The 10,348-nt window shown below is 39.5% G+C and overlaps 1 non-coding gene across 1 annotated transcript; it reads left to right on the forward strand.

Moving 5' to 3' along the window:
• Positions 1 to 9,361: 9,361 nt before the first annotated feature.
• Positions 9,362 to 9,422, forward strand: LOC129637157 (U7 small nuclear RNA). Its single transcript, XR_008707367.1, has one exon. It is a non-coding gene; the product is annotated as a U7 small nuclear RNA (small nuclear RNA).
• The last annotated feature ends 926 nt before the right edge of the window (positions 9,423 to 10,348 follow it).

Raw genomic sequence — 10,348 nt, forward strand, 5'->3', positions numbered from 1 at the left:
AGTACTTGAATCCCTGTAAATGATATCCATTTCTAAGCCTAATTTGTAAGTAACAAATATGATTAAAAAAGATGACAGAGTCAAATACTAGCTCATATTTTTCCCTTTGAGTGTATTTTCTAGGTTCTGAAATAAAACAGAAGGATATTTTTAAAAGCTTTTTCCTATTCATAAAACTGTGAATTCATTCTTAAAAATGATGTTCACATTCTATGTAGATTCCAAATACAGAGATAACTAAGATGGGGAAATTTCAAACATAAAGATCTTGCAATTGAGAATACTTTTCAACCAAATGACTTCCATCAGACTAGTGCTTCTGAGGTCTGGATCTAAGGGAATATTTTCAAAGATGAACATGAAACTGAAAGGCATTACAGACCTCCTCTTATCTACCTGGAGCTTTAAAGTCATGAAAACCTTGTGTGCAGCTTTGAAAAACTGCCCTGGAACATGGAATACTGTCTCTTCTTCCCAGAGCTGAAGCTGGCTTCTTCCAGCTTTAGTATTTCTCCGGGTGGCCAGTTAAATGAAACCATCCTTTCAGAAAGTCTGAATGAGCCCAAGAGCCTCCCCAACCACAAACTGCATGCATGCTAAGTCACTTCAGTCATGTCTGATTCTTTGCAACCCCATGGACTGTAGTCCATCAGGTTCCTCTGTCCATGGGATTGTCCAGGCAAGAATACTGGAGTGGGTTACCATGCCCTCCTCCGGGAGATCTTTCTGACCTAGGGATTCAACCCATGTCTATTATGTCTCCTGCTTTGGCAGGTAGGTTCTTTACCACAAGCACCACTTGGGAAGCCTAACAACAAACTAGATAGAAAGAAAGTAAGCTCCAGTGGTGAGTATGATGTAAAGATTTGGTTTCCAAACTTGGCTACTTGTTGAAATAATCCAGAGAACTTTAAAGGTATAAGCTGCTTGCAAAGGTTTCAAATATTCAGTGGTGTTATGGAAATTTACACTAATACGTTTCAAAAATTTTGATCTATAGATTGAATTTCGGTTTGATTAATTGATTGTAAAAACCTATGTCCCTTTTATGACTCCTTTTCTGCCTTTTAGGGTTGGAGTTCCATTAAGTTTAACCAGATCTTGATGCACAAATACTGCTTGATGATATTGAATGGATTTCCTCTACTATGTAATATCCCTCAACACTGTACATTGAGAAGCATTTTGGGAGCTTAAGAGGAAAAATAAAGCAAGTGCCCAATCCCCAAAGACTCTGAGTTAATAGATCTGAGGTTGAACCAGGGCTTAAATACTTTTTAAAAGCTTTCTGTAGTAGCCAGCCTTCTGGGTGATCCCCAGTGAATGTCACCTACCAGTACTTGTATCTTTATAAAGCATTCATACACTGTGCCAAGGGCTGTTCTACATGACCAATAAAATAGTGCATAACTGATGATATAATTAGGTTATAAAAGATGCTGCAGTTTCCATCTTAGTTGTTTTATCTCTCTCGCAGATTTTTGCTCTGGGGAAGCCAATCACCATGCCATAAGCAGCCCTATGGAGAAGTCTATGTGGCAAGGAACTGAGGCCTCTTGCCACTAGCCACATGAGTGAGTTTGCAAACTGATTCTCCAGCCCTGTCAAGCCTTTCCCTGGTAGCTCAGATAGTAAAGAACCCACCTGCAATGTAGGAGATCTGGGTTCGATCCCTGAGTTTGGAAGATCCCCTGGAGGAGGGCATGGCAACCTTTCCAGTATTCTTGCCTGGAGAATTTCCCATGGACAGAGCAACCTGGTTGGCTACAATCCATGGGGTTGCAAAGAGTCGGACACGACTGAGAGATTAAGCAAAACACAGTCAAATCTATCAATGACTGTAATGGTCCACATCTTGACTGCAGCCTCATGAAAGACCCTGAGCCAGACTCACCCCGTTCAGTGGCTCCCAGCCCCTCAAAAATTGTAAGAAAACAATTTCTTCTTCTTTTAAGGTGCTGAATTTGAGTAATTTGTCATACAGCAATAAATAGCTAATATACTCCTCACACGCTTTAATTAGCAGAAAAGAAAGAGTCAGGAAAAAGACTGAAGTTTCTGGATAACTATTATTATTGGCATCTAATTTAGTTCTATTATGATGAGAAGATATATGTGAAATTTTTCATTAAAACCTTTATTGAGTTCTTTTATGGTCCCCAAATGATACATCTTGTTGAAATTCCATGTGCACTTTAAAAGAATATGTCTATTTTGCATTTGCTGTGTGTATTGTACTGTAAATATCAGTTAGATGATGCTAATTGATGGTATTTTCCAGATATGTGTTTTTACTCTCTTTCTGCCTAGTCTGTCAATTTCTGAGAGAGGACTAATAAATCCTCCAACTATGATGATGGGTTTATCTATTTATCTTTTTAATTCTGTCAATTTTTGCTTCCCATATTTTGATACTCTATTGTTAGATACAAGAATATTTGTGATTGCTATATCCTATGAATTCACTATTTTTTCTTATTAGATATCTAAATATCCTTCCTTGACTCTGGTATTTTGACTTAAACCATCAGGCAGAATGGTAAGTATAGTAGTAGGAATCCTGTCTCGAGTCTTGATATCTCTCCAACTGCCTCATATTGTCCATGTAGTACTTCTGATTTTCCTCCTTCTGATCATAGAGTAAGATTGTATTTCCAAATTGCACAAGACCTATGATTTCCTTTGACTGATAAAATGTTGGCATTTGACTTCAAATTATGTGAGTTGTCCTTCCCTGAACCCTGCTATACTCCAGAGAGTGAAGCCTCCATCAACCTGAGATACCCTACATCCAAAGACAAAAAGAAGCCACAGTGAGATGCTAGGAGGGAGCACAACCACGATAAAATCAAATCTCCTACATGCCAGGTGGGTGACCTACAAACTGGAAAATAATTATACCACAGAGGATCTCCCACAGGAGGGAAAGTTCTGAGCCCCATATCAGGCTCCCCAACCTGGAGGTCTGGTGACAGAAGGAGCCCTCAGAGAATATGACTTTGAAGACAAGTGGGGTTTGAGAACAGTAAATCTGCAGGGCTGGGGGAAACAAACTCCACTCTTGGATGGCACACACAAGGTTTCACACACCAAGACTCAGGGGAAAAAGCAGTGACTTCAAAGAGACTGGGCCAGATGGCCTGAAAGTAATGAAGGGTCTCTGACAAGCGCAGGGGTGGCTGTGACTCACTGCAGAGGCAAAGACGCTGGTAGCAACAGTTCTGGGGAGCCCTCATTGGCCTCTTGAAGGTTGCCATTTTCTTACCAACACGTGGCACCACTCAACAGCCTGTAGTCTCCAGTGCTGGGATGCCTCAGGCCGATCAACAGGGCTGAAACACAGCCCCAGCCATAAGCAGACAGGCTGCTTAAAGTCTTACTGAGCCCACGGCCCTCTAGACATGCCCTTTGATATGGCCCTGCCTCCTGGAAGGACAAAACCCAGCTCCAGCCACCAGTGGACAGGAACCAGTCCCTCCAGCCAAGAAGCCTGCACCAATGCCTTAGCCTCATCCACCAGGTGGCAGGCAGCAGAAGCAAGAAGAACTGCAACCTTGCAGCCCACAGAATGGAAATCACAATCACAGAAAGTTAGACAAAATGAGATGCAGGAGGAATATGTCCCAAATAAAGGAACAACATAAAATTCCAGAACAACTAGGTGAAGTGAAGATATGCAATCTACCCCTCAACAAAGACCATATATAACAAAAGTGAAAGTCACTCAGTTGTGTCCAGTTGTTTGTGACCCCATGGACTCTACAGTCCATGGAATTCTCCAGACCAGAATACTGAGGTGGGTAGCCTTTCCTTTCTCCAGGGGATCTTCCCAATCCAGGGATTGAACCTAGGTTTCCCACATTGCGAGTGGATTCTTTACTGGCTGAGCCACCAGGGAAGCTCAAGAACACTGGAGTGGCTAAGCTATCCTTTCTCTAGTGAATCTTCCCAACCCAGGAAAATCAAACCAGGTTCTCCTGCACTGCAGCTGGATTCTTTACCAACTGAGCTATCAGGGAAGCCCATATATAACAAAGGCCACAGCTAACATCATACTGAACTGTGAAAGGCTGAAATTTTTACTCTAAATGGGGAACAAGACAAAGATGCCCACTCTCAGCACTCTTACTCAATGTAGTTCAGGAAGTTCCCATCAGAGCAATCAAAGAAAGATAAATAAATAAAAGGCATCCAAATTGTCAAGGAAAAAGTAAAATTATGATTTTTTACAGATAATACAATCTTACATATACAAAATACTAAAGACTCAAACAAAAAACTGTTGAAACTAATTAACAAGTTCAGTAAAGCTGCAGAATATAAATTAATATAGAGAAATCAGTTGCATTTCTATATGCTAATAATCAAATATCTTAAAAAGAAATGAAAAACAATGCCATTCATAGTAGCATCAAAACCAATAAAAGACTCATAAATAAATTTAACCAAAGAAGTAAAAGACCTGTATAATGAAAACTACAAGACTTTGATGAAAGAAATTAAAGAAGATATAAACAAATTGAAAAATAGCTCTTGTTTATGGATAGAAGAATTAGTGTTACTAAAAAGTACATTTTACTCAAAGCCATCTATAGTTTCAATGCAATCTCTATCAGAATTCCAGTGACATTTTTACAGAAACAGAAAAAAACAATTTTAAAATTTGTATAGAATCACAGAAGATCCCTTTGTATATTGCCATCCTGCTTATTTAACTTATATGCAGAGTACATCATGAGAAATGCTAGGCTGGATAAAGCACAAGCTGGAATCAAGATTGCCGGGAAAAATATCAATAACCTCAGATATGAAGATGACACAACCCTTATGCCAGAAAGTGAAGAGGAACTAAAGAGCCTCTTGATGGAAGTGAAAGACGAGGGTAAAAAAGTTGGCTTAAAGCTCAACATTCAGAAAACTAAGATCATGGCATCTGGTCCCATCACTTCATGGCAAACAGGGAAATGGTGAAAACAGTGGCTGACTTTATTTTTCTGGGCTCCAAAATCACTGCAGATGGTGACTGCAGCCATGAAATTAAAAGATGTTTGCTCCTTGGAAGAAAAGCTATGACCAACCTAGATAGCATATTCAAAAGCAGAGACATTACTTTGCCAACAAAGGTCCATCTAGTCAAGGCTATGGTTTTTCTGGTGGTCATGTATGGATGTGAGAGTTCGACTATAAAGAAGGCTGAGTGCTGAAGAATTGATGCTTTTAAACTATGGCATTGGAGAAGACTCTTGAGAATCCCTTGGACTGCAAGGAGATCCAACCAGTCCATCCTAAAGGAGATCAGTCCTGAGCATTGAAGGGTTCACTGGAAGGACTGATGTTGAAGCTGAAATTCTAATGAAAGGTTGTTGCTGAATGAAAAGACACTGGGATTCTTGGCCTCTGGAGGAGAAGAATTCAATTCGGGGCCAGAGACGAGGCTTGATCGCTCAGAGCTTTTGTGTAATACAGTTTTATTAAAGTATAAAGGAGATAGAGAAAGATTCTGACATAGGCATCAGAAGGGGGCAGAAAGAGTACCCCTCTGCTAGTCTTCAGCTGGATGTTATATAGTCACTAGCAGTCTGTTAATGAAAGAAAGGAATGTCTTAAAACTCAGAATGGCACCAGGACCCTCACCCATAAGATTTATTTTGGGATAATCTTGACACCCGATGATTCATCCCGGGCCATAAAATGATTATCTCGAATCTTGTAGAAAGGCAGATTACCATACAAATAGTTTTGTTTACATAGATTAGGGGAACAATATCTTAGTATAACATACTGGTTTGTCAAGTAGGTTCTGAGCCATTGGGCGGAACCGACTTGAAGACAGAGTTTGGGGTAGATGCATAGTACATTAACGTAGCTTAAGACAAACATTTCCATAAGAAAAATGTATTGGTTAACTCAAGGTTTGAGAATAGTTAACTTCAGGTGAAACCAGTGCCACTTAAGAGAGATAAACATGTCTGACACTTGCAGGCTATTTCCTCCGTTTGGAGACCCCTGGCCTTCCTGCCTGTTACCCTCTCACTAATACTTTGATCACCTGATGCAAAGAGCTGACTCATTTGAAGACACTGATGCTGGGAAATATTGAAGTCAGGAGAAGAAGGGGACGACAGAGGATGAGATGTTTGCGTGGCATCACCAACTCAATGGACATGAGTTTGGGTAAACTCTGGGAGTTGGTGATGGACAGGGAGGCCTGGCATGCTGCAGTCCATGGGGTCTTGAAGAGTCGGACATGACTGAGCAACTGGACTGAACTGAGCTGAACAGAAGATCCCAAACAGCCAAATTAATCTTGAGACAGAAGAACAAAGCTGGAAGCATTAAACTTTCTGATTTCAAACTATAGTAAAAGGCTATAGCAATTAAAACAGTATACTAACTTGGCATAAAAATAGAACTGTACAAAAATGGAACAAAATAGAGATAAAAAAATAAGCCTATGTATATGATCAACTAATAGTTAACAACAGAGCCAAGAATACTCAATGGGGAAAGATTAGTCTCTTCAATAAGTGGTGTTAAAAAAAAACTGGATAGTCACATGCAGAAAAGTGAAATTAGACTTCTATATTATATTAGTTGGAGAAGGCAATGGCACCCCACTCCAGCACTCTTGCCTGGAAAATCCCATGGACGGAGGAGCCTGGTGGGCTGCAGTCCACGGGGTCGCTGAGGGTCGGACAGGACTGAGCGACTTCACTTTCACTTTTCGCTCTCCTGCATTGGAGAAGGAAATGGCAACCCACTCCAGTTTTCTTGCCTGGAAAACCCCAGGGATTGGGGAGCCTCGTGGGCTACCATCTATGGGGTCACACAGACTCGGACACAACTGAAGCGACTTAGCAGCAGCAGCAGCAGCATTACATTAGTCACAAAAATTAGTTCAAAATTCATTAGAGACTTCAACAAAATATCTGAAATTGTAAAAACCCTAGAGGAAAGCATAGGGAAAAATCTTCATGTTCCTGTTGGCACTGATTTTTTTTTGAATATGATGCCAAAAGCACAGTAACAAAATAAAAAATAAACAAATGGGAGATCTGTTACTTGTTAATAAACAAAAAATAAACAAATAAACAAATCATCAAACTATAAATCTTCTGCACAGCAAAGAAAAAACCAACCAATGAAAAGGTGACCTGCCTCTTGAGAAATCTGTATGCAGGTCAGGAAGCAACAGTTAGAACTGGACATGGAACAAAAGACTGGTTCCAAATAGGAAAAGGAGTATGTCAAGGCTGTATATTGTCACCCTGTTTACTTAACTTACATGCAGAGTACATCATGAGAAACGCTGGACTGGAAGAAACACAAACTGGAATCCAGATTGCCAGGAGAAATATCAATAACCTCAGATATGCAGATGACACCACCCTTATGGCAGAAAGTGAAGAGGAACTAAAAAACCTCTTGATAAAAGTGAAAGTGGAGAGTGAAAAAGTTGGCTTAAAGCTCAACATTCAGAAAATGAAGATCATGGCATCTGGTCCCATCACTTCATGGCAAATAGATGTGGAAACAGTGGCTAACTTTATTTTTCTGGGCTCCCAAATCACTACAGATGGTGACTGCAGCCATGAAATCAAAAGACGCTTACTCCTTGGAAGGAAAGTTATGACCAACCTAGATAGCATATTCAAAAGCAGAGACATCACTTTGCCAACAAAGGTCTGTCTAGTCAAGGCTATGGTTTTTCCTCTGGTCATGTATGGATGTGAGAGTTGGACTGTGAAGAAGGCTGAGCACCAAAGAATTGATGCTTTTGAACTGTGGTGTTGGAGAAGACTCTTGAGAGTCCCGTGGACTGCAAGGAGATCCAACCAGTCCATTCTGAAGGAGATCAGCCCTGGGATTTCTTTGGAAGGAATGATGCTAAAGCTGAAACTCCAGTCCTTTGGCCACCTCATAGGAAGAGTTGACTCACTGGAAAAGACTCTGATGCTGGGAGGGATTGGGGGCAGGAGGAGAAGGGGACGACAGAGGATGAGATGCCTGGATGGCATCACTGACTCCATGGATGTGAGTTTGGGTGAACTCCGGGAGATGGTGATGGACAGGGAGGCCTGGCATGCTTCAATTCATGGGGTCACAAAGAGTCAGACATGACTGAGCGACTGAACTGAACTGAACTGAACCTTTGGATGGGAGAAAATATGTGTAAACCATATAGTGGATAAAGGATTAATATCCAAAGTATATAAAGAACTCATACAACTCAATAATAATAATCAATTAAAATGGACAGAAGAATGAACAGAAATTTTTCTAAAGAATACATACAAGTGGATAACAGGTACATAAATAAGATTCTCAGCATCACTAATCATCAGATAAATGCAAATCAAAACCACCATAAGATATCACCTAACACCCATTAGACTGACTATCATTAAGAAGACAAGATTTAACAAGTGAGGATGTGGAGAATTGTGCACTATTTATATATAAATATAAATTGGTTCAGCTACTATGGAGAAAAGAATGAAAGTTCTTTAAAATACTTAAAATGGAACTATTAATGCCATTTGACTGGCAATCCCACTTATGAGTATATATCCAAAGGAAATGAAATCAGGATATTGAAAAGATATCTACAGTCTCACAGCAGCATTATTCACAATAACCAAGATATAGAAACAACCTAAATCTCCATAAATCCATTGGATGTACAAAGAAGATCTATCTATGTATACACCTATGTATAGCTTCTGTATCTATATCTATCTTCCCATAAAATGAAATATTATTCAGCCATGAGAAAGAAATTCTATTTCTGATCACACAGATTTTGAAAGCATTATGCTAAGTGAGATAAATCAGAGAGAACAATAAATACTCTATGATAGCCTGTATACGTGTAACCTAAAAGCCAAACTTCTAGAAGCAGAGAGTAGAATAATGGTTATAAGGGGTTGTGGATTACTCAGTTTGGGGAAATGTTCATTAAAAGGTACAAACTTCCAGTTAGAAGATCAGTAAGTTCTGGAGATCTCTCTAATCTAGTGATTATAGTTAACAATATTGTATTATACACCTCAATGGTTTTAGATCTTAAATGGTCTCTCAACAAAAAAGAAATAACTATGCAACATGAGAAAGATATTAGTTAATGCTGTGGTGGTATTCATATTGCAGTATATAAGGGTATAAAATCAACATATCGTATATCTTAAATTCACACAATCTTATATGTCAATTATGTCTCAATAAAAATAAAAGAAATGTTTTAAGATGATAGATTTTATATATGTAATCATTTTTCAAAGATTTGGTTGGGATGTTTCAGAGATTTTTTTTTTCCCTCAACACAAAATACAACATGAAACTAATTTAAAATACTCTGTGGAAGTGTTATAGCTCTTTTAGAATTTGTCTAGCAGGTTTTCTGGGCCTCTCCAGAAACCATTAGTTAGCATGTCTGCTCACTGGGTCTGACTCTTTGTACCCCCATGGACTGTAGCCCACCAGGCTCTTCTGTCCATGGGATATTTCCAGGGAAGAATACTGGAATGGGTTGCCATTTCCTCCTCTAGGGCATCTTCCTGACCTAGGGATCAAACCAGTATCTTCTGGTCTCCTAGATTAGCAGGTGGATTCTTTACCACTGAGCCACCTGGGAAGACCCACTGGAAACCACCCCTGCTCAAAATAATCTGTGGAAACATATATGCTGATATTCATAAACAAGAATGCCTGTATAGCAAACTTTTTACTTTTTGAAAAGAGGAGAGTGATACAAAACATCTGGCCACACATTAGGAACATAACTCAACCCCAGTGAGACCAAATCTATGATATAAACATGTTTTATACTACTCACGCTTTTTAAACAACAATACAACCTTATGATGGGCATTTTCCCGGATTTCTATTTAGCAGAATTGGTGACCATGGTAACAATGTGAACACAATGATTCCTATGCTTTCTCATGAAGGTTGAATGACCCAAGTAAGCCACTTGGGAGCTGAGATTTTCAGTTATAGCAACACATACTCCCCACAGAGTTCATAACATTGCTTCTCAGTCAATCTGAATCAATTGACATGGTAGTCAAAATGGCTGGCTGATGTTGCTGAAAATCCTGATATTTCTGGCATCTAACCCACCAGAGTTGACCAATCTGACCTTATAGTTTTCAAAGTGGCAGAGCACTGGCTATGCCCACAAGTCTTACATGGTGATTGGTTGCGAGCTAGATAATGGATAAAGTCATGTAGTTTATTAAACAGGCATCTAGATAAAAACTAAAAATGATTAAAAACATGTGGATAATAAATTCAGTTCAGCTCAGTTCATTTGCTCAGTTGTGTCCAACTCATCATGACCCAAAGG

This window comes from Bubalus kerabau, chromosome 22 (genome assembly GCF_029407905.1).
Source record: "Bubalus kerabau isolate K-KA32 ecotype Philippines breed swamp buffalo chromosome 22, PCC_UOA_SB_1v2, whole genome shotgun sequence".
In the NCBI taxonomy this organism is placed as follows: domain Eukaryota; kingdom Metazoa; phylum Chordata; class Mammalia; order Artiodactyla; family Bovidae; genus Bubalus; species Bubalus kerabau.